This window comes from Columba livia, chromosome 2, assembly GCF_036013475.1.
Source record: "Columba livia isolate bColLiv1 breed racing homer chromosome 2, bColLiv1.pat.W.v2, whole genome shotgun sequence".
In the NCBI taxonomy this organism is placed as follows: domain Eukaryota; kingdom Metazoa; phylum Chordata; class Aves; order Columbiformes; family Columbidae; genus Columba; species Columba livia.
In genome coordinates, this window is record NC_088603.1 from 64,235,360 (window position 1) to 64,256,008 (window position 20,649).

Genomic DNA, 20,649 nt, shown 5'->3' on the forward strand with positions numbered 1-20,649 from the left:
TGGGTTGGTGGGTGTCTGTGTTTTCAGGTAGGTTGGTTTCGGCAGGTTTGGTTTACACTGTTTAAGTTGTTTGAAGGGTTTCTGTTGAGGTTGGTTCAGGTTGTTTGGTTTAGGTTGGTTTATTTCCTTTTTGGTAGGTTGTTTTAGGCAGTGTTATTTACGTTGCATGTTTTGAAGGTGGGTTCCTTCAGGTTGGGGTGGTTTAGATTGGTTGTTGAGGGTGCTTTAGGTGCTTTGGTTAGATTTACATGGTGTTTTGTTGGTTTTAGGTTGTGTCTGGATGGTTTGGATGTGACTGCAATCTCGCTGGGACATGCGTCCCCCCACTAATCACCAGGCTCGATGGGGCTGTTTGTGCTGTTGCAGCAGATGTCCCCGTCCTCCTTCCCTGCTCCACGTGTTTCCCTGCCTTGCTCAAAGAGGACGACCTTCCCCGCTAGAGGCGAACCATTGCTAGGTCAAGGGGATACGGTAGCTGCGCTGTGCTTGAGAACCTCCAAACAAGCTCAGGGTCCATTTGTAGGAGAACCTGGGGTAGTCAAGCTTCCAAGACTGCAGACACATCCAAGTGAGACACTGCATGGGGTAGGGTGGCTGGTGGTTGGAGTTTGGTTGTTGAGGTTTTTTAGGGGGTTTTAGCTTAGTTGTTGAAGTTTAGTTGATTTAGATTGGGTTTGAGCTTGGCGATTGTAGGATGGTTTCAGTGGTTCTATTTGGCTTTGGGTTGTTTGCTTGAGGTCATTTTGGTCAGGTGATGTCTTTTGGTTTCCTATTTTTGAGGTTGGTTTAGATGGGTTGTTTTAGGTAGTTTTATCCTTTATCAGATTGTTTTGAAGTTGTTTGAGATTGTTTAATGGTTGTTTTAGGTTAAGATTGGTTGGTTTTGGTTTGTTTAGCTTGTTTGGTTACAGGTCGCTTAAGGTTGGCTGAGAAATGCCGGTTTATGTAGTTTTAGATTGTTTTAGGTAGGATTTTTTAGATCATTTGGTTTTGGGTAGGTTTGTTTTAGGGTGTTTTGGTTGGTTTCTTTTGTTTGGTTTAGGTAATTTGTTGTAGATTGTTTAAGGTTCTGCTTAGGTTGTTGGTGGCTGATTGAAGTTTTTTAAGGCAGACTGGTTTAGGTTGTTTAAGATTGGTTTAGGTGAGTTGTTCTATGCTGCTTTGGATAGGCTGTTCTAGCTAAGTTTAGGGCCACCTCGTGGAGCAGCAGGCGCCCAGCCCAAAAGGCCCAAAGAAGCCGTGGCAAGGGGCCGTGCTCAGCGCTGCAGAGGAAGGCGAAAAACCCCCGGGGACGCTTGCTGTCCCACCTGGGGGGGAAAAAAAGCCTTCCTCCCCCCAGCTGCGGGGCACGAGAGGCCATGTTCCTGGTGCTTGAGCAGCAGGCAGGAACCGAGCCAAAAGGGCCCAGAGGAGCTCTGCAAAGTGGTCATGCTCAATGCTGCAGAGGAAGGCAAAAAACCCCCGGGGACCAGTGCCAATCTGCCCCGGGGGAAAAAATTCCTTCCTGACCCCAGTGCTGGCGATCGGCTGTTCCCTGAGCATGTGAGCCAGACCTGGCTCCTCGTCCCACAGGCTGCTCACACCTCCCAGGACCTGCCTAAGCCCTAGCCTATCCTACCCTGTCCTACCTTGAGCCGGAGCCATCTCCCGGACTTCCGAGAGTGCCCAAGTGCCTGGTGGGACACCAGTGGGTGTTGCAAGCACAGAAGAAATTCCCTTGGTCTCTCCACCGCTACCCAGTTGAAAAGGATTTCCATCCATGAGCTGAGCTTGGAAGGTGGCCCTGCCCGCAGATCACCTTGCAGTGGAGAACCTCCAGCAGCCTCATGCAAGCTCTTCCTCCCTCAGCCCCTGCCCTGTGATTCCACCAGCTCCTCAAGTGCTTCCTGTGGGATGTGTTGGGGCTGCCCCCGGGCCAGCTCTGGCAGTGGACAGGGGACCCGGCTGCTCCTTTTGGTCCTGCTCGGGGCATTGTGAGCGCTGCATTGCCGGGTGCTGGCATTGTGACACGGGGGTGACAGAGCCACGCGTGTGCAGCCCCGCCCACCCCAACTCCGCCCAGCACCTTTGGGAGGAAGCCTTTGGGGTGCTGGCCCCAAATCAGTCCCTGTCATCTACAAGACAGGGGAGTAATCAACCTAACCGTGTCCCTCTTTTGCCAAAACACAGTGTGGATTTGTTGCCAGTCCAGCCTTACTTCCAGTACTTCTTCCTGCAGCCCTGTTACGAATTCCTGACCAAACCTGGGAAGAAGAAACAAAATGCCAGAGATGAGATGACTGAATGCAACAAGAAGACACAGCAGAGATGACGGAGGAAAACAGCAAGAGGGGAAGGAGAGGAGGAGCAGAGGACAGGTAAGCAAACAAGATCCTTGAATCTCACCCCATCCGAGGAGTGATAGAAGGGTTCCCAAAGCCCAGATTCTGAATAAAAAGCATACCTCGTAAGCTTCTCTCTCCACGTCTCTAATTTGCTGCTCGGCCTCAGGTCTGCTCTGACAGTAGGCCACACTTCTCTGCCTCATTTCAGCATCTGGATGCTTCAGAAGAAATGTGTGAGCTGCTGCAATAGCCTTTGCAAGGTTATGAGCCTGAAGAGGGATGGGAAAAAGAGGAAGAGGGGGAAAAGCGTTAACGGGGGAAAAAAAAAAATCAAAGTTTCCCAGTTTTTGTCAACAAATTTTCCTGCAGCTTCTAGATTCCCAGCTTACTTGTACTGAAGCCACGGTCTCGGCAGATACAATCGTACACTAGATCTGATACAATTCTTCTCAGTTTTACTAACAGATGCATAATGAGGAAATTCTTTTTAATGTTAAAATCTGTTATTGTTGCAGATAGCATAGGTGATGACTTGAAGTTAACAGAAGAGCATTTTTCCCCTCCACTTGCCCTGTTCATGAAGCTGACAAGGCAGAAGCATATACTGTTGCTCCTGTGTGGGATTAGTCTCACAGCAATTACTGAGGCCAGCCTGTGACTGCTGACCAGGAGCCATCACCGCCCGTGTTTACACGGCGTTCGTGTCACTTCTTGGCCCAGCAGCACGCAAGACAATATCCCGATAACGTATCTGCCTGATGGTGTTACAGAGTTCGAGCAAACGGCAGGGACCTGTGTGTGATCTGCCGCAACAGCTTTTGGAAGGTCGTGAGCCTAAACAGGGGTGGGAAGAAGAGGAAAGGGAAAGGAAAAGTTAACTGGGAAAAAAAAATCCACGTTTCCCACTTTCTGTCAACAAACTCTCCTGCAGCCTCTCTGTTCCCCAGCTGACATCTAGGGAAGCCACAGTCTCAGCAGATACAATGTTACACTAGAACTGATACAAATCTTTCCTGTTTTCTTACTAGAGGAGCATGTTTTCCTAGGAGCATGTTTGTTTTAATGTCAAAATCTGTTATTGTAGCAGATCGCATCATAATGATTGTAAGTTCAAAAGACGACTTTTTCTCCCTTCCTCCCGTACTGCATTTCTAGTATTTACAGAGGGAGAGAGAAAGGAAAAGGCTGAAGTATTTGTAAAATGTTAAGAAACTCTTCCTTTTTTCAGGCAAGGTGCAGGTCCCACGGTGTCCTTTGGTCTCCGACGTTCTCCAGTGGCGTCCTGTGGTTTCCAGCGGCCTTCTTCAGTCTCCCACGGTCTCCTGCAATCTCCGGCGGTCTCCAGCGGGCTTCTGTGTGCATGCATTTATAGCTGTTATTGTCTGTATGTACATATTTTTCTAAACTCTATTGTCCATAGACACACGTATAGGGAGAAGGAGGGAGAAAACCCAAGTCTTCATTATTTGCTGAAATGTGAAAACCTTTTTCCTTTTTAAACCAAGACACAGAGCCAATGGTGTCCTGTGGTTTCTAGCGGTGTCCTTCGGTCTCCGACGGTCTCCTGCGGTCTCCGGTGGTCTCGTGTGGGCTTCTGTGTGCACACATTTATCGATTTAATTTTCTATTTTTACATGTCTTTATAAACTATACAGTCTGCATACACGTATATAGGGAGAAGGAGAGAAAATTTGCCTCCGTTTTTAACGCAAACATTTGTCCAAAGGTGTAAGAACCGTGTCTTTGAATTCCCACAATTCCTTCCAACAGACGTTTTATTTACTTCAAAAGAACCACCTTCAGAGGAGGAATCCCGCCACGGCACTATGGGACGAGGAGCAGGAACAGAGGTGACACAGGACCCATCTCACGTTTGTTTCCACAACTCTCCCCAAGCACAGGATGTTTCGGAAAGATGGACCCAATTGGAAATCACTCTGCGTGTGAAATTGGGACCATGTTTTTGAAACACCCTGTAGTATTGCTGGAGACACATCCCCTGGTCCCTCTGCTTCCAAATTTGCATGAAGCCTTGTGTCGAGTCCCCAGCTCCATTCAAGAGAGTCTGGTTAGGCACTGGCAAAACCAGTGTTCGTCCTGTACCATGTATGAATCAAAATTTGTCGCACACCATTTTCCCCTTGTAAAAGAAAGGCAAACGAATATCCAAAAAATCCCCAAACGTATGAAAATGACCAACCGTACATCAGTAAAAAGAAATCAATAATTCAATAAAGAACACTGATGGTCAACAGAAAACGAAGGGACAATCCACCGGGTGCTGATCCAGTGCTCTTTCCCGTGCTGTACTCTTTGCATTTCACTAGTGGCTTCGCGGTTGTTCCTGTCACCTGCCTGCGCTGACTGGCACAGTCCCTGTCACTGCCCCAGCTGGCACTTCATCCCCCTCTGCTGCCGGATGGCACAGCAGCCCTGCAGCTCCGCAGCGAGTCAAGCCCAGCGTTGCATCTCCCTGCCTGGTCACGGCGAAGGGCTCCTGTGCCCAGCCCGGCAGGGCAGCGGCATCAAGGTGCTTGCAAAGGTTGCATTTCACTCCGGGAGCCGAAAGCCGAGTTGTTGGGAGTGACCTGGGAACTCGGCTCGTTTGAGAGCCCAGCCTGCAGCCCCGGGACAGCAGCAGCTGTCTGTCCCTCCTCTGAGAGGCGGGGGCATTTCTGGAGGGAGCGTCACCCTCCGAGGCAGAGGACAGAGCTTATGAAGGCTCGGTGCTTCTGGACTCTGACCCGCCACAGGACGTGCAATGGCCGTGGAAGTGGAAACACCGATTTTCTTTAGTGCTGTAGTGTGAAGAATGCAAAACGTGTTTGAAGAGACAGTGCTTTTTTGGCTCCAAGCCAATTCTAGGGATGTTCAAGCGTTTCCGGAAACGGGTGTTCTTGCAACAACCTTCTTGTGAATTAATGAGAAAATAGGGTGGGAAAAAAATCAGCACATCAAGTAGCTGTGACACACAGCACGGAAAAGTCTCCACCGGCCAGCCCACGCACAAGAAAAAGCCCGATGGAAGGGCGGGGTGGCACATCGGGGCCACCGGGCTGTCGGCAGCGGTTGTAGCGGCGGCAGCTCCAGGAGGCTGCCCGGCTGGAGAAGAAGGGACAGGGGGCGGGAAGAGTTTCTCGTCCAACTCTCTCTCGGGAGCAGCCAAACCGCGCGACTCCCGCTCGTTCCCGCGTTTACGGGAACACGGGGCGGGGCCGAGGAGCGACGGCTCCGCCATCCGCTCGTCGGGGCTGCTGGGTCGGTCTTTGCGGGAGGCGGCTCTCCCGGTGCCCGGGCGGGGCTGCGCTGGGGTCCGTCTTGTGCCCGGCGGGCGGGCGGGGAGGGCGAGGCCGCTTGTGGGCACGCGTGGGTGCGCGGCCGGCGCCGCCGCTTGGCGGGCAGCTGGAGCGGGGGCAGCGGGTGTGTCCGCCGGGTCCGGCGGTGTCGGACGGTACGGAAAAATGCCGTAGAAGATGGTTGAGACTTGTGAGTATTATTTCTGCTTGTTGTTGCTGTTTAATCTTTTGTTTGCTGAGGGAAAACTTGCTGTAAGATCTGTGAGCAAAACGTGCTTTTGGAATATTTGCCAGCTGAGTGGTGTCTCCCTTGGACTTCATCTCTAGGGGGTGATCGGTTCAGGGCAGCCATGCCCTTCTCCCCCCTCCCATCTCCCACCTCCCTCACCCCCGTCCACCCTCCCTCCCCGTCTCCCCCCTCCCGCCTCTCTCCCCCCTCCCCGTCTCCCCCCTCCCGCCTCTCTCCCCCCTCCCCGTCTCCCCTCTCCCGCCTCTCTCCCCCCTCCCCGTCTCCCCTCTCCCGCCTCTCTCCCCTCCCGCCTCTCTCCCCCCTCCCCGTCTCCCCTCTCCCGCCTCTCTCCCCCCTCCCCGTCTCCCCCCTCCCGCCTCTCTCCCCTCTCCCCGTCTCCCCCCTCCCGCCTCTCTCCCCCCTCCCCGTCTCCCCTCTCCCGCCTCTCTCCCCGTCTCCCCCCTCCCGCCTCTCTCCCCCCTCCCCGTCTCCCCCCTCCCCGTCTCCCCCCTCCCCGTCTCCCCCCTCCCCGTCTCCCCCCTCCCGCCTCTCTCCCCTCTCCCCGTCTCCCCCCTCCCGCCTCTCTCCCCTCTCCCCGTGTCCCCCCTCCCCCCTCCCGCCTCTCTCCCCGTCTCCCCCCTCCCGCCTCTCTCCCCCCTCCCGCCTCTCTCCCCCCTCCCGCCTCTCTCCCCCCTCCCGCCTCTCCCCCCTCCCCCCTCCCGCCGCTCTCCCCCCCTCCCGCCTCTCTCCCCCCTCCCGCCTCTCTCCCCCCTCCCGCCTCTCTCCCCCCTCCCCGTCTCCCCTCTCCCGCCTCTCTCCCCCCTCCCCGTCTCCCCTCTCCCGCCTCTCTCCCCTCCCGCCTCTCTCCCCCCTCCCCGTCTCCCCTCTCCCGCCTCTCTCCCCCCTCCCCGTCTCCCCTCTCCCGCCTCTCTCCCCCCTCCCCGTCTCCCCTCTCCCGCCTCTCTCCCCCCTCCCGCCTCTCTCCCCCCTCCCCGTCTCCCCTCTCCCGCCTCTCTCCCCCCTCCCGCCTCTCTCCCCCCTCCCGCCTCTCTCCCCCCTCCCGCCTCTCTCCCCCCTCCCGCCTCTCTCCCCCCTCCCGCCTCTCTCCCCCCTCCCGCCTCTCTCCCCCCTCCCCAACCTCCACCCGCCTCTCCCTTACTCCCCCCCACTTCCCGACTCCAAAACACTTTCAACGACACAAAACACAAGGGATACAAGTGTTTAGTTTCAGTTTATTTTAGCTTCTTGAAGGCGGGTTAGTTCCTTGCACTTCTTTAAGGTTGGTTTAGGCGATTAGTTCTATGCTGCTTTGGATAGGCTATTCTAGCTAAGTTTAGGGCCACCTCGTGGAGCAGCAGGCGCCCAGCCCAAATGGCCCAAAGAAGCCGTGGCAAGGGGCCGTGCTCAGCGCTGCAGAGGAAAGCAAAAAACCCCCGGAGACGCTTGCTGTCCCACCTCGGGGGGAAAAAAAGCCTTCCTCCCCCCAGCTGCGGGGCACGAGAGGCCATCTTCCTGGTGCTTGAGCAGCAGGCAGGAACCGAGCCAAAAGGGCCCAGAGGAGCTCTGCAAAGTGGTCATGCTCAGTGCTGCAGAGGAAGGCAAAAAACCCCCGGGGACCAGTGCCAATCTGCCCCGGGGGAAAAAATTCCTTCCTGACCCCAGTGCTGGCGATCGGCTGTTCCCTGAGCATGTGAGCCAGACCTGGCTCCTCGTCCCATGCACAGGCTGCTCACGCCCCCCAGGACCTGCCCAAGCCCTAGCCTATCCTACCCTGTCCTACCTTGAGCCGGAGCCATCTCCCGGACTGCCGAGAGTGCCCAAATGCCTCTGACCTTCAAAATCTCCTTCCGGTAGTCCTGTCAAGAATTCCTGACCAAACCTGGGAAAAAAACCAAAATGCCAGAGATGAGAGTTAGTGAATGCAACAAGAAGACACAACAGAGATGATGGAGGAAAACAGCAAGAGGGGGGGGAGAGGAGGAGCAGAGAACACACAAGTAAAGGAGACCCTTGCATCTCACCCAATCAGAGGAGTAAGAGAAGGGTTCCGAAAGACCAGGCTCTGAATAACAAGCATACCTCGTCAGGTTTTGTCTCCAAGTCTCCACACTTCTCCTTTTATAAGGCAAGGTGCAGATCCCACGGTGTCCTTCTGTCCCCGACGGTCTCTGGCGGTCTCCAGCGGGCTTCTGTGCACACACACATCCACCTAGCTTTTATTTTCTATATCTACATATTTCTATTAACTCTATAGTCTGCATACAGGGAGAAGGAAAGGAAAAGTCTGAATGATTTGTGCAATGTGAAAACCTTTTGCCTTGAAGGCAAGCTCCAGCGCTGTCCTCGGGTGTCCTGGCGTCTGTGGCGCTGTCCCCCGCTGTGTGGTGGCTCCTGAGGACTCCTCCCGGTGCTCTGGGGCTGCCGAGCAGAAGATGGCAGCGACCCTCCTCGCCTCTTCCCCAGGCCCCAGGGCAGAGGAGATGCCCCGGCATGAGGGCCGGGGGTGCGGGCTGGGAAGCCGGGCTCACCTGTGGCTCCAGAGCGGCTGCTGGTCCGGCCCATCCCCCGGAGGTGGCTAGTGGCGGCTGCGGGGGCGGCGCCGCTTGCGGCCAGGCGCCTGTTTGGGGGCTCTGGGAGAGCCCCCGGCCGTCCTGCGGCGCTTAGGGCACTGCGGCGCCGGAGGCGGTCCGGCCATGCTGGTGCTGGGCCCCAGCAGCCCTGCCTGAGGCGGATCCACCTCCATCGCCTCCTCCTCCTGCCGAGGCGGATCCACCTCCATGGGCTCCGCCTCTTCCCGGGGTGGGTCAATCTCCATGGGCTCCTCCTGCCTGTGGGCGGTGCTGCTGCTCCCGCCAGGCAGCCGCCGTTTGGGCGGCGGAGCCATCCCAGGGGGTCCCTGAGCCTCCTCTCTCTTCTTCGCGTCGATCCGGCGCTGTCGTCTGCGGCCTCTTCTCTCGGAGCGATGGCGCAGCTGGCACAGCTCTGCTCCAACTGCCATCACAGAGGCTCGTGGCGTCCCCAACGGCCGCTGCGGTGGCCGGCATGGCGGCCCCCGGGGCCACGAGGCCCCATTGCGGGGCCATTTTGCTCTGCAGCCCTGTCAGTGCTTAGATTTGGTTTGCCTCTGCTGGAACCGACTCATCGGCCTTTTGTCTTCAGCAAAGAGCAAGAGCTGCAGATCTTTGGACAAGGTGTCTTAGCAGCACGACCAACCCGGTCGCTGTATTGCAGAATTGTACTATGCTGAGGGATTCTGATCTTTCTTTAGTGCTGTAGTGTGAAGAATGCAAAACGTGTTTGAAGAGACAGGGCTTTTGTGGCTCCAAGCCACTTCTATGGATGGTCAAGCGTTTCCAGAAATCCTTCTTGCAACAGCCCTCTTGTGAGTCACAGACTTGTGAGTATTATTTCTGCTTGTTGCTGCTGTTTAATCTTTTGTTTGCCGAGGGAAAACTTGCTGTAAGATCTGTGAGCAAAACGTGTTTTTGGAATATTTGCCGGCTGAGTGGTGTCTCCCTCGGGCTTCATCTCTAGGGGTGATCGGTTCAGGGCAGCCGTGCCACAGAGTAGCAGTTGCACGACTGATACTTGTAACGGGGTTCCTCGTGGGTAGCCTTTATTTTGCGTGGGTTGCGTGTTGAACTGCTGGGTAGTTAGTTTGGTTTGACATTTCCTGAAGGTCTAGGCAAAGATTAAAAGAAGGAGCGGACTTAAAGAGAAGTATGTATTATTTTGTCATGCCATGTTGCTGTTTGAAACCTGGGTTGATTATTGGTGATATTCAAGGAATTGCCGAGACTTAGAGGGCAAGTCTTGATGTGCTGAGCGGAAGAGTGCAATGGGTCTGTTTGGTTGCCAGGTGGCTTTCTTGACCCATGTGGCCAGTTTATCAAGATTACACTGCACGCCTGAGAGAGTGAGAGAGATCCCCTCCCTCCTTAAATAATGACCGTGACGCTAATGGGATGAAATACTCGTATCGATCAGCCTGGATGTCAGTCCAGCTCTGTCCCATCTCTGTCCCCCTTCCCCGATACGTCACATCTGTGGGCAGAGCAGTCAGAATGCCCTTGGCTCTCAGACCGGCGCAATTAAAAACATTAGCTCTGTGCTGGGGTGTTATCTCGTGTTTTCAAACTAATTCCAAATAATGACTGTGCGAGCTGTGAAAAAGAAAGGTTTCTCACTCCATGAAGGAAATGAATTCACTTTCAGTCAAACCCACACAATTTCGGGTACGGAGCTCTCAGGGCTCTGTCAGGGCTTTCTTTTCTCTTCCCTTCCCCCCTGCCCGTCCCCTTTCCCTCTCCCTTCCTTCACTCTTCCCTCAAAACCACTTTCCAGGACACAAAACGCAACAGATACAAGTGTTTTTGTTGGTTTTTTTTTTAATTTAATTTAATTTTATTTAATTTTATTTTATTTATGTTAATTTACTTCATTTTATGTTTTTTCATGTTCTGTTATTCCATGTCATTTCCGTTTCTCACTCTTTTTCAGAGCCAATGCTCACAATCCTTAACACAAGCCCACGTGTAGCCAGGAGCAGGCTGATGCATTCTTCAGTTTAGCTTGAACAAACAGCCCTTGCGGGCTGGCAAAGGCAAGTCCCAGAGCTGCAGAGAGCAGCAGCAGGAATGGAGGCCAAGCTTTGCCAGGTTCCTGAAGAGGGAGGACCTTGAGAATGAGGCGCGGGACTGACCATGCACCAAAGAAGAGGTATGTGGTACTGTGGGATCTTTTCCAAAGCATCACATGTAGCGATGGCGAGCAGATGTTTTGCCTTGCACACCTTGTTTGGCTGCTGTGCTTCTTGGGCAGGGTGCACGAGAAGCGCTCTGGTCCCTGCCAGGCGCTGGTGTTGCCCGCAGGGAGAGGTGCCGAGCGGCAGCTGCGAATCCTTCCTGTTCCTGACAGGACACCAGTGGCTGCTCCAAAGCACTGGGTCCCCATGCAACATCTCTGCGTGCTGCTTCCTACATCTGCCTTCTTGGTCTGTAACTTGTTTGGGTTTTGCTTGTTTCTTTCTACCTTGTTTGGTGTTCTGTTTTTGTTGTTGATGTTGTTTCCATTGTTGTTTTGGTTTTGTTGGGTTTTGCTAAGTTGGTTTCATTTGGTTGGTTTAGGTCAGCTAATACGAGTTGGTTTTGGTAGGCTTTTTGAGCCTGGTTGTTTGACACCGTATGACGTTGTTGGTAGGTTGTGTGTTGGTAGGTCACTGAAGGCCGGTTGTTTTAGGTTAAGGTTTGTTAAGTTTGGTTCAGGTTGGCGGTCTTAGATTGCTTGTTTCAGGTTTGATGGTTGAGCTTGGTTTCGGTTGGTTAGTTTAGGTGGGTTGGTTTAGGCTGTGTGATGTGATTTTCTTACCGCTGATGTGTGTTGTTTAGCTTCGGAGGTTTATTTTTCTTGGTTTTGCTGGGTTCTTTGGTTGGTGCTGTTTTCTGGTGCTTCTTTAGCACTGGTTGCGTTAATTTGGTTGAGGTTTCTGGTTTTACGAGCTTGGTTCAGCTTGTTGCGGTCGTTTGAGGTTGGTTTGAGGCAGGTTCTTTGAGGGTGATTGTGAGAGGCTGGTTGTCGAAGGCTGGTGGGTTCATGTTGCTTGATGTAGGTGATATTTGGTTGAAGGTGTCTTCCGTTGGTTGTTGTAGGTGGCGTATGTGAAGCTGTTTTCGTTGAGGCCGTTTTCAGTAGATTGGTTTAGGTTTGTTCAGATGACTTTAAGTTGAGACATGGTCGGCTGGTTGGTTATTTTAGGTTGTTTGTTTTCAGTAGGCAGTTTAGGTGGGTTGGTGGGTGTCTGTGTTTTCAGGTAGGTTGGTTTCGGCAGGTTTGGTTTACACTGTTTAAGTTGTTTGAAGGGTTTCTGTTGAGGTTGGTTCAGGTTGTTTGGTTTAGGTTGGTTTATTTCCTTTTTGGTAGGTTGTTTTAGGCAGTGTTATTTACGTTGCATGTTTTGAAGGTGGGTTCCTTCAGGTTGGGGTGGTTTAGATTGGTTGTTGAGGGTGCTATAGGTGCTTTGGCTAGATTTACATTGTGTTTTGTTGGTTTTAGGTTGTGTCTGGATGGTTTGGATGTGACTGCAATCTCGCTGGGACATGCGTCCCCCCACTAATCACCAGGCTCGATGGGGCTGTTTGTGCTGTTGCAGCAGATGTCCCCGTCCTCCTTCCCTGCTCCACGTGTTTCCCTGCCTTGCTCAAAGAGGACGACCTTCCCCGCTAGAGGCGAACCATTGCTAGGTCAAGGGGATACGGTAGCTGCGCTGTGCTTGAGAACCTCCAAACAAGCTCAGGGTCCATTTGTAGGAGAACCTGGGGTAGTCAAGCTTCCAAGACTGCAGACACATCCAAGTGAGACACTGCATGGGGTAGGGTGGCTGGTGGTTGGAGTTTGGTTGTTGAGGTTTTTTAGGGGGTTTTAGCTTAGTTGTTGAAGTTTAGTTGATTTAGATTGGGTTTGAGCTTGGCGATTGTAGGATGGTTTCAGTGGTTCTATTTGGCTTTGGGTTGTTTGCTTGAGGTCATTTTGGTCAGGTGATGTCTTTTGGTTTCCTATTTTTGAGGTTGGTTTAGATGGGTTGTTTTAGGTAGTTTTATCCTTTATCAGATTGTTTTGAAGTTGTTTGAGATTGTTTAATGGTTGTTTTAGGTTAAGATTGGTTGGTTTTGGTTTGTTTAGCTTGTTTGGTTACAGGTCGCTTAAGGTTGGCTGAGAAATGCCGGTTTATGTAGTTTTAGATTGTTTTAGGTAGGATTTTTTAGATCATTTGGTTTTGGGTACGTTTGTTTTAGGGAGTTTTGGTTGGTTTCTTTTGTTTGGTTTAGGTAATTTGTTGTAGATTGTTTAAGGTTCTGCTTAGGTTGTTGGTGGCTGATTGAAGTTTTTTAAGGCAGACTGGTTTAGGTTGTTTAAGATTGGTTTAGGTGAGTTGTTCTGTGCTGGTTTAGGTAGGCTGTTCTAGCTAAGTTTAGGGCCACCTCGTGGAGCAGCAGGCGCCCAGCCCAAAAGGCCCAAAGAAGCCGTGGCAAGGGGCCGTGCTCAGCGCTGCAGAGGAAGGCGAAAAACCCCCGGAGACGCTTGCTGTCCCACCTGGGGGGGAAAAAAAGCCTTCCTCCCCCCAGCTGCGGGGCACGAGAGGCCATCTTCCTGGTGCTTGAGCAGCAGGCAGGAACCGAGCCAAAAGGGCCCAGAGGAGCTGTGCAAAGTGGTCATGCTCAATGCTGCAGAGGAAGGCAAAAAACCCCCGGGGACCAGTGCCAATCTGCCCCGGGGGAAAAAATTCCTTCCTGACCCCAGTGCTGGCGATCGGCTGTTCCCTGAGCATGTGAGCCAGACCTGGCTCCTTGTCCCACAGGCTGCTCACGCCCCCCAGGACCTGCCCAAGCCCTAGCCTATCCTACCCTGTCCTACCTTGAGCCGGAGCCATCTCCCGGACTTCCGAGAGTGCCCAGATGCCTCTGAGCTGATGGACCTTGGGGGCAAGACTCCTTCCTGTGCCTGGTGGGACACCAGTGGGTGTTCCAAGCACAGAAGAAATTCCCTTGGTCTCTCCGCCGCTACCCAGTTGAAAAGGATTTCCATCCGTGAGCTGAGCTTGGAAGGTGGCCCTGCCAGCAGATCACCTTGCAGTGGAGAACCTCCAGCAGCCTCATGCAAGCTCTTCCTCCCTCAGCCCCTGCCCTGTGATTCCACCAGCTCCTCAAGTGCTTCCTGTGGGATGTGTTGGGGCTGCCCCCGGGCCAGCTCTGGCAGTGGACAGGGGACCCGGCTGCTCCTTTTGGTCCTGCTCGGGGCATTGTGAGCGCTGCATTGCCGGGTGCTGGCATTGTGACACGGGGGTGACAGAGCCACGCGTGTGCAGCCCCACCCACCCCAACTCCGCCCAGCACCCTATGGAGGAAGCCTTTGGGGTGCTGGCCCCAAATCAGTCCCTGTCATCTACAAGACAGGGGAGTAATCAACCTAACCGTGTCCCTCTTTTGCCAAAACACAGTGTGGATTTGTTGCCAGTCCAGCCTTACTTCCAGTACTTCTTCCTGCAGCCCTGTTACGAATTCCTGACCAAACCTGGGAAGAAGAAACAAAATGCCAGAGATGAGATTACTGAATGCAACAAGAAGACACAACAGAGATGACGGAGGAAACCAGCAAGAGGGGAAGGAGAGGAGGAGCAGAGGACAGGTAAGCAAACAAGATCCTTGAATCTCACCCCATCCGAGGAGTGATAGAAGGGTTCCCAAAGCCCAGATTCTGAATAAAAAGCATACCTCGTAAGCTTCTCTCTCCACGTCTCTAATTTGCTGCTCGGCCTCAGGTCTGCTCTGACAGTAGGCCACACTTCTCTGCCTCATTTCAGCATCTGGATGCTTCAGAAGAAATGTGTGAGCTGCTGCAATAGCCTTTGCAAGGTTATGAGCCTGAAGAGGGATGGGAAAAAGAGGAAGAGGGGGAAAAGCGTTAACGGGGGAAAAAAAAAAATCAAAGTTTCCCAGTTTTTGTCAACAAATTTTCCTGCAGCTTCTAGATTCCCAGCTTACTTGTACTGAAGCCACGGTCTCGGCAGATACAATCGTACACTAGATCTGATACAATTCTTCTCAGTTTTACTAACAGATGCATAATGAGGAAATTCTTTTTAATGTTAAAATCTGTTATTGTTGCAGATAGCATAGGTGATGACTTGAAGTTAACAGAAGAGCATTTTTCCCCTCCACTTGCCCTGTTCATGAAGCTGACAAGGCAGAAGCATATACTGTTGCTCCTGTGTGGGATTAGTCTCACAGCAATTACTGAGGCCAGCCTGTGACTGCTGACCAGGAGCCATCACCGCCCGTGTTTACACGGCGTTCGTGTCACTTCTTGGCCCAGCAGCACGCAAGACAATATCCCGATAACGTATCTGCCTGATGGTGTTACAGAGTTCGAGCAAACGGCAGGGACCTGTGTGTGATCTGCCGCAACAGCTTTTGGAAGGTCGTGAGCCTAAACAGGGGTGGGAAGAAGAGGAAAGGGAAAGGAAAAGTTAACTGGGAAAAAAAAATCCACGTTTCCCACTTTCTGTCAACAAACTCTCCTGCAGCCTCTCTGTTCCCCAGCTGACATCTAGGGAAGCCACAGTCTCAGCAGATACAATGTTACACTAGAACTGATACAAATCTTTCCTGTTTTCTTACTAGAGGAGCATGTTTTCCTAGGAGCATGTTTGTTTTAATGTCAAAATCTGTTATTGTAGCAGATCGCATCATAATGATTGTAAGTTCAAAAGACGACTTTTTCTCCCTTCCTCCCGTACTGCATTTCTAGTATTTACAGAGGGAGAGAGAAAGGAAAAGGCTGAAGTATTTGTAAAATGTTAAGAAACTCTTCCTTTTTTCAGGCAAGGTGCAGGTCCCACGGTGTCCTTTGGTCTCCGACGTTCTCCAGTGGCGTCCTGTGGTTTCCAGCGGCCTTCTTCAGTCTCCCACGGTCTCCTGCAATCTCCGGCGGTCTCCAGCGGGCTTCTGTGTGCCTGCATTTATAGCTGTTATTGTCTATATGTACATATTTTTCTAAACTCTATTGTCTATAGACACACGTATCGGGAGAAGGAGGGAGAAAACCCAAGTCTTCATTATTTGCTGAAATGTGAAAACCTTTTTCCTTTTTAAACCAAGACACAGAGCCAATGGTGTCCTGTGGTTTCTAGCGGTGTCCTTCGGTCTCCGACGGTCTCCTGCGGTCTCCGGTGGTCTCGTGTGGGCTTCTGTGTGCACACATTTATCGATTTAATTTTCTATTTTTACATGTCTTTATAAACTATACAGTCTGCATACACGTATATAGGGAGAAGGAGAGAAAATTTGCCTCCGTTTTTAACGCAAACATTTGTCCAAAGGTGTAAGAACCGTGTCTTTGAATTCCCACAATTCCTTCCAACAGACGTTTTATTTACTTCAAAAGAACCACCTTCAGAGGAGGAATCCCGCCACGGCACTATGGGACGAGGAGCAGGAACAGAGGTGACACAGGACCCATCTCACGTTTGTTTCCACAACTCTCCCCAAGCACAGGATGTTTCGGAAAGATGGACCCAATTGGAAATCACTCTGCGTGTGAAATTGGGACCATGTTTTTGAAACACCCTGTAGTATTGCTGGAGACACATCCCCTGGTCCCTCTGCTTCCAAATTTGCATGAAGCCTTGTGTCGAGTCCCCAGCTCCATTCAAGAGAGTCTGGTTAGGCACTGGCAAAACCAGTGTTCGTCCTGTACCATGTATGAATCAAAATTTGTCGCACACCATTTTCCCCTTGTAAAAGAAAGGCAAACGAATATCCAAAAAATCCCCAAACGTATGAAAATGACCAACCGTACATCAGTAAAAAGAAATCAATAATTCAATAAAGAACACTGATGGTCAACAGAAAACGAAGGGACAATCCACCGGGTGCTGATCCAGTGCTCTTTCCCGTGCTGTACTCTTTGCATTTCACTAGTGGCTTCGCGGTTGTTCCTGTCACCTGCCTGCGCTGACTGGCACAGTCCCTGTCACTGCCCCAGCTGGCACTTCATCCCCCTCTGCTGCCGGATGGCACAGCAGCCCTGCAGCTCCGCAGCGAGTCAAGCCCAGCGTTGCATCTCCCTGCCCTGGTCACGGCGAAGGGCTCCTGTGCCCAGCCCGGCAGGGCAGCGGCATCAGGTGCTTGCAAAGGTTGCATTTCACTCCGGGAGCCGAAAGCCGAGTTGTTGGGAGTGACCTGGGAACTCGGCTCGTTTGAGAGCCCAGCCTGCAGCCCCGGGACAGCAGCAGCTGTCTGTCCCTCCTCTGAGAGGCGGGGGCATTTCTGGAGGGAGCGTCACCCTCCGAGGCAGAGGACAGAGCTTATGAAGGCTCGGTGCTTCTGGACTCTGACCCGCCACAGGACGTGCAATGGCCGTGGAAGTGGAAACACCGATTTTCATTAGTGCTGTAGTGTGAAGAATGCAAAACGTGTTTGAAGAGACAGTGCTTTTGTGGCTCCAAGCCAATTCTAGGGATGTTCAAGCGTTTCCGGAAACGGGTGTTCTTGCAACAACCTTCTTGTGAATTAATGAGAAAATAGGGTGTGAAAAAAATCAGCACATCAAGTAGCTGTGACACACAGCACGGAAAAGTCTCCACCGGCCAGCCCACGCACAAGAAAAAGCCCGATGGAAGGGCGGGGTGGCACATCGGGGCCACCGGGCTGTCGGCAGCGGTTGTAGCGGCGGCAGCTCCAGGAGGCTGCCCGGCTGGAGAAGAAGGGACAGGGGGCGGGAAGAGTTTCTCGTCCAACTCTCTCTCGGGAGCAGCCAAACCGCGCGACTCCCGCTCGTTCCCGCGTTTACGGGAACACGGGGCGGGGCCGAGGAGCGACGGCTCCGCCATCCGCTCGTCGGGGCTGCTGGGTCGGTCTTTGCGGGAGGCGGCTCTCCCGGTGCCCGGGCGGGGCTGCGCTGGGGTCCGTCTTGTGCCCGGCGGGCGGGCGGGCGGGGAGGGCGAGGCCGCTTGTGGGCACGCGTGGGTGCGCGGCCGGCGCCGCCGCTTGGCGGGCAGCTGGAGCGGGGGCAGCGGGTGTGTCCGCCGGGTCCGGCGGTGTCGGACGGTACGGAAAAATGCCGTAGAAGATGGTTGAGACTTGTGAGTATTATTTCTGCTTGTTGTTGCTGTTTAATGTTTTGTTTGCTGAGGGAAAACTTGCTGTAAGATCTGTGAGCAAAACGTGCTTTTGGAATATTTGCCAGCTGAGTGGTGTCTCCCTTGGACTTCATCTCTAGGGGGTGATCGGTTCAGGGCAGCCATGCCCTTCTCCCCCCTCCCATCTCCCACCTCCCTCACCCCCGTCCACCCTCCCTCCCCGTCTCCCCCCTCCCGCCTCTCTCCCCTCTCCCCGTGTCCCCCCTCCCGCCTCTCTCCCCTCTCCCCGTGTCCCCCCTCCCGCCTCTCTCCCCCCTCCCGCCTCTCTCCCCCCTCCCCGTCTCCCCCCTCCCGCCTCTCTCCCCCCTCCCCGTCTCCCCCCTCCCGCCTCTCTCCCCCCTCCCCGTCTCCCCCCTCCCGCCTCTCTCCCCCCTCCCCGTCTCCCCCCTCCCGCCTCTCTCCCCCCTCCCGCCTCTCTCCCCCCTCCCGCCTCTCTCCCCCCTCCCGCCTCTCTCCCCCCTCCCCGTCTCCCCCCTCCCGCCTCTCTCCCCCCTCCCCGTGTCCCCCCTCCCGCCTCTCTCCCCCCTCCCGCCTCTCTCCCCCCTCCCGCCTCTCTCCCCCCTCCCGCCTCTCTCCCCCCTCCCGCCTCTCTCCCCCCTCCCGCCTCTCTCCCCCCTCCCGCCTCTCTCCCCCCTCCCGCCTCTCTCCCCCCTCCCGCCTCTCTCCCCCCTCCCGCCTCTCTCCCCCCTCCCGCCTCTCTCCCCCCTCCCGCCTCTCTCCCCCCTCCCGCCTCTCTCCCCCCTCCCGCCTCTCTCCCCTCTCCCGCCTCTCTCCCCTCTCCCGCCTCTCTCCCCTCTCCCGCCTCTCTCCCCTCTCCCCGTCTCCCCTCTCCCCGTCTCCCTCTCCCCGTCTCCCCTCTCCCCGTCTCCCCCCCCCTCCCCGTCTCCCCCCTCCCGCCTCTCTCCCCTCTCCCCGTCTCCCCTCTCCCCGTCTCCCCCCTCCCGCCTCTCTCCCCCCTCCCCGTCTCACCCCGTCTTCCCCAACGTCCACCCGCCTCTCCCTTACTCCCCCCCACTTCCCGACTCCAAAACACTTTCAACGACACAAAACACAAGGGATACAAGTGTTTAGTTTCAGTTTATTTTAGCTTCTTGAAGGCGGGTTAGTTCCTTGCACTTCTTTAAGGTTGGTTTAGGCGATTAGTTCTATGCTGCTTTGGATAGGCTGTTCTAGCTAAGTTTAGGGCCACCTCGTGGAGCAGCAGGCGCCCAGCCCAAATGGCCCAAAGAAGCCGTGGCAAGGGGCCGTGCTCAGCGCTGCAGAGGAAGGCAAAAAACCCCCGGAGACGCTTGCTGTCCCACCTCGGGGGGAAAAAAAGCCTTCCTCCCCCCAGCTGCGGGGCACGAGAGGCCATCTTCCTGGTGCTTGAGCAGCAGGCAGGAACCGAGCCAAAAGGGCCCAGAGGAGCTCTGCAAAGTGGTCGTGCTCAGCGCTGCAGAGGAAGGCAAAAAACCCCCGGGGACCAGTGCCAATCTGCCCCGGGGGAAAAAATTCCTTCCTGACCCCAGTGCTGGCGATCGGCTGTTCCCTGAGCATGTGAGCCAGACCTGGCTCCTCGTCCCATGCACAGGCTGCTCACGCCCCCCAGGACCTGCCCAAGCCCTAGCCTATCCTACCCTGTCCTACCTTGAGCCGGAGCCATCTCCCGGACTGCCGAGAGTGCCCAAATGCCTCTGACCTTCAAACACTCCTTCCGGTAGTCCTGTCAAGAATTCCTGACCAAACCTGGGAAAAAAACCAAAATGCCAGAGATGAGAGTTAGTGAATGCAACAAGAAGACACAACAGAGATGACGGAGGAAAACAGCAAGAGGGGGGGGAGAGGAGGAGCAGAGAACACACAAGTAAAGGAGACCCTTGCATCTCACCCAATCAGAGGAGTAAGAGAAGGGTTCCAAAAGACCAGGCTGTGAATAACAAGCATACCTCGTCAGGTTTTGTCTCCAAGTCTCCACACTTCTCCTTTCATAAGGCAAGGTGCAGATCCCACGGTGTCCTTCTGTCCCCGATGGTCTCTGGCGGTCTCCAGCGGGCTTCTGTGCACACACACATCCACCTAGCTTTTATTTTCTATATCTACATATTTCTATTAACTCTATAGTCTGCATACAGGGAGAAGGAAAGGAAAAGTCTGAATGATTTGTGCAATGTGAAAACCTTTTGCCTTGAAGGCAAGCTCCAGCGCTGTCCTCGGGTGTCCTGGCGTCTGTGGCGCTGTCCCCCGCTGTGTGGTGGCTCCTGAGGACTCCTCCCGGTGCTCTGGGGCTGCCGAGCAGAAGATGGCAGCGACCCTCCTCGCCTCTTCCCCAGGCCCCAGGGCAGAGGAGATGCCCCGGCATGAGGGCCGGGGGTGCGGGCTGGGAAGCCGGGCTCACCTGTGGCTCCAGAGCGGCTGCTGGTCCGGCCCATCCCCCGGAGGTGGCTAGTGGCGGCTGCGGGGGCGGCGCCGCTTGCGGCCAGGCGCCTGTTTGGGGGCTCTGGGAGAGCCCCCGGCCGTCCTGCGGCGCTTAGGGCACTGCGGCGCCGGAGGCGGTCCGGCCATGCTGGTGCTGGGCCCCAGCAGCCCTGCCTGAGGCGGATCCACCTCCATCGCCTCCTCCTCCTGCCGAGGCGGATCCACCTCCATGGGCTCCGCCTCTTCCCGGGGTGGGTCAATCTCCATGGGCTCCTCCTGCCTGTGGGCGGTGCTGCTGCTCCCGCCAGGCAGCCGCCGTTTGGGCGGCGGAGCCATCCCAGGGGGTCCCTGAGCCTCCTCTCTCTTCTTCGCGTCGATCCGGCGCTGTCGTCTGCGGCCTCTTCTCTCGGAGCGATGGCGCAGCTGGCACAGCTGTGCTCCAACTGCCATCACAGAGGCTCGTGGCGTCCCCAACGGCCGCTGCGGTGGCCGGCATGGCGGCCCCCGGGGCCACGAGGCCCCATTGCGGGGCCATTTTGCTCTGCAGCCCTGTCAGTGCTTAGATTTGGTTTGCCTCTGCTGGAACCGACTCATCGGCCTTTTGTCTTCAGCAAAGAGCAAGAGCTGCAGATCTTTGGACAAGGTGTCTTAGCAGCACGACCAACCCGGTCGCTGTATTGCAGAATTGTACTATGCTGAGGGATTCTGATC

The 20,649-nt window shown here is 54.6% G+C and overlaps 5 long non-coding RNA genes across 18 annotated transcripts in view; 2 read left to right on the forward strand and 3 right to left on the reverse strand.

The window, feature by feature from the left end:
• LOC135578788 (uncharacterized) overlaps positions 1–3,841 on the forward strand; it is a 96,786-nt gene extending 92,945 nt beyond the window's left edge. For both annotated transcript variants that reach the window (XR_010470885.1, XR_010470886.1), the window contains one exon: positions 2,219–3,841. This is a non-coding gene — a long non-coding RNA (uncharacterized LOC135578788). The remainder of the gene's footprint in view (positions 1–2,218) is intronic.
• A 1,009-nt stretch (positions 3,842–4,850) lies between these two features.
• The window catches only part of LOC135578796 (uncharacterized), a 34,539-nt gene continuing 18,740 nt past the window's right edge, over positions 4,851–20,649 (forward strand). For 8 of the 13 annotated variants that reach the window (XR_010470902.1, XR_010470904.1, XR_010470906.1 and 5 more), the window contains exons 1-3: positions 9,118–9,246; positions 10,350–10,568; positions 13,892–17,487. This is a non-coding gene — a long non-coding RNA (uncharacterized LOC135578796). Of the gene's footprint in view, positions 5,811–9,093; positions 9,247–10,349; positions 10,569–13,891; positions 17,488–20,649 lie in introns of those variants that run through there. The other 5 variants (XR_010470907.1, XR_010470900.1, XR_010470912.1 and 2 more) reach the window with 5 other exon arrangements.
• Positions 7,062–8,296, reverse strand: LOC135578798 (uncharacterized). The gene is made up of 3 exons (XR_010470914.1): positions 8,160–8,296; positions 7,929–8,038; positions 7,062–7,728 (listed from the first exon to the last, which is right to left on the reverse strand). It is a non-coding gene; the product is annotated as an uncharacterized LOC135578798 (long non-coding RNA).
• The window catches only part of LOC135578786 (uncharacterized), a 46,476-nt gene continuing 38,761 nt past the window's right edge, over positions 12,935–20,649 (reverse strand). Inside the window, exon 4 of the long non-coding RNA XR_010470880.1 lies at positions 12,935–13,224. This is a non-coding gene — a long non-coding RNA (uncharacterized LOC135578786). The remainder of the gene's footprint in view (positions 13,225–20,649) is intronic.
• On the reverse strand, positions 18,603–20,632 carry LOC135578789 (uncharacterized). The gene is made up of 3 exons (XR_010470887.1): positions 19,701–20,632; positions 19,470–19,579; positions 18,603–19,269 (listed from the first exon to the last, which is right to left on the reverse strand). It is a non-coding gene; the product is annotated as an uncharacterized LOC135578789 (long non-coding RNA).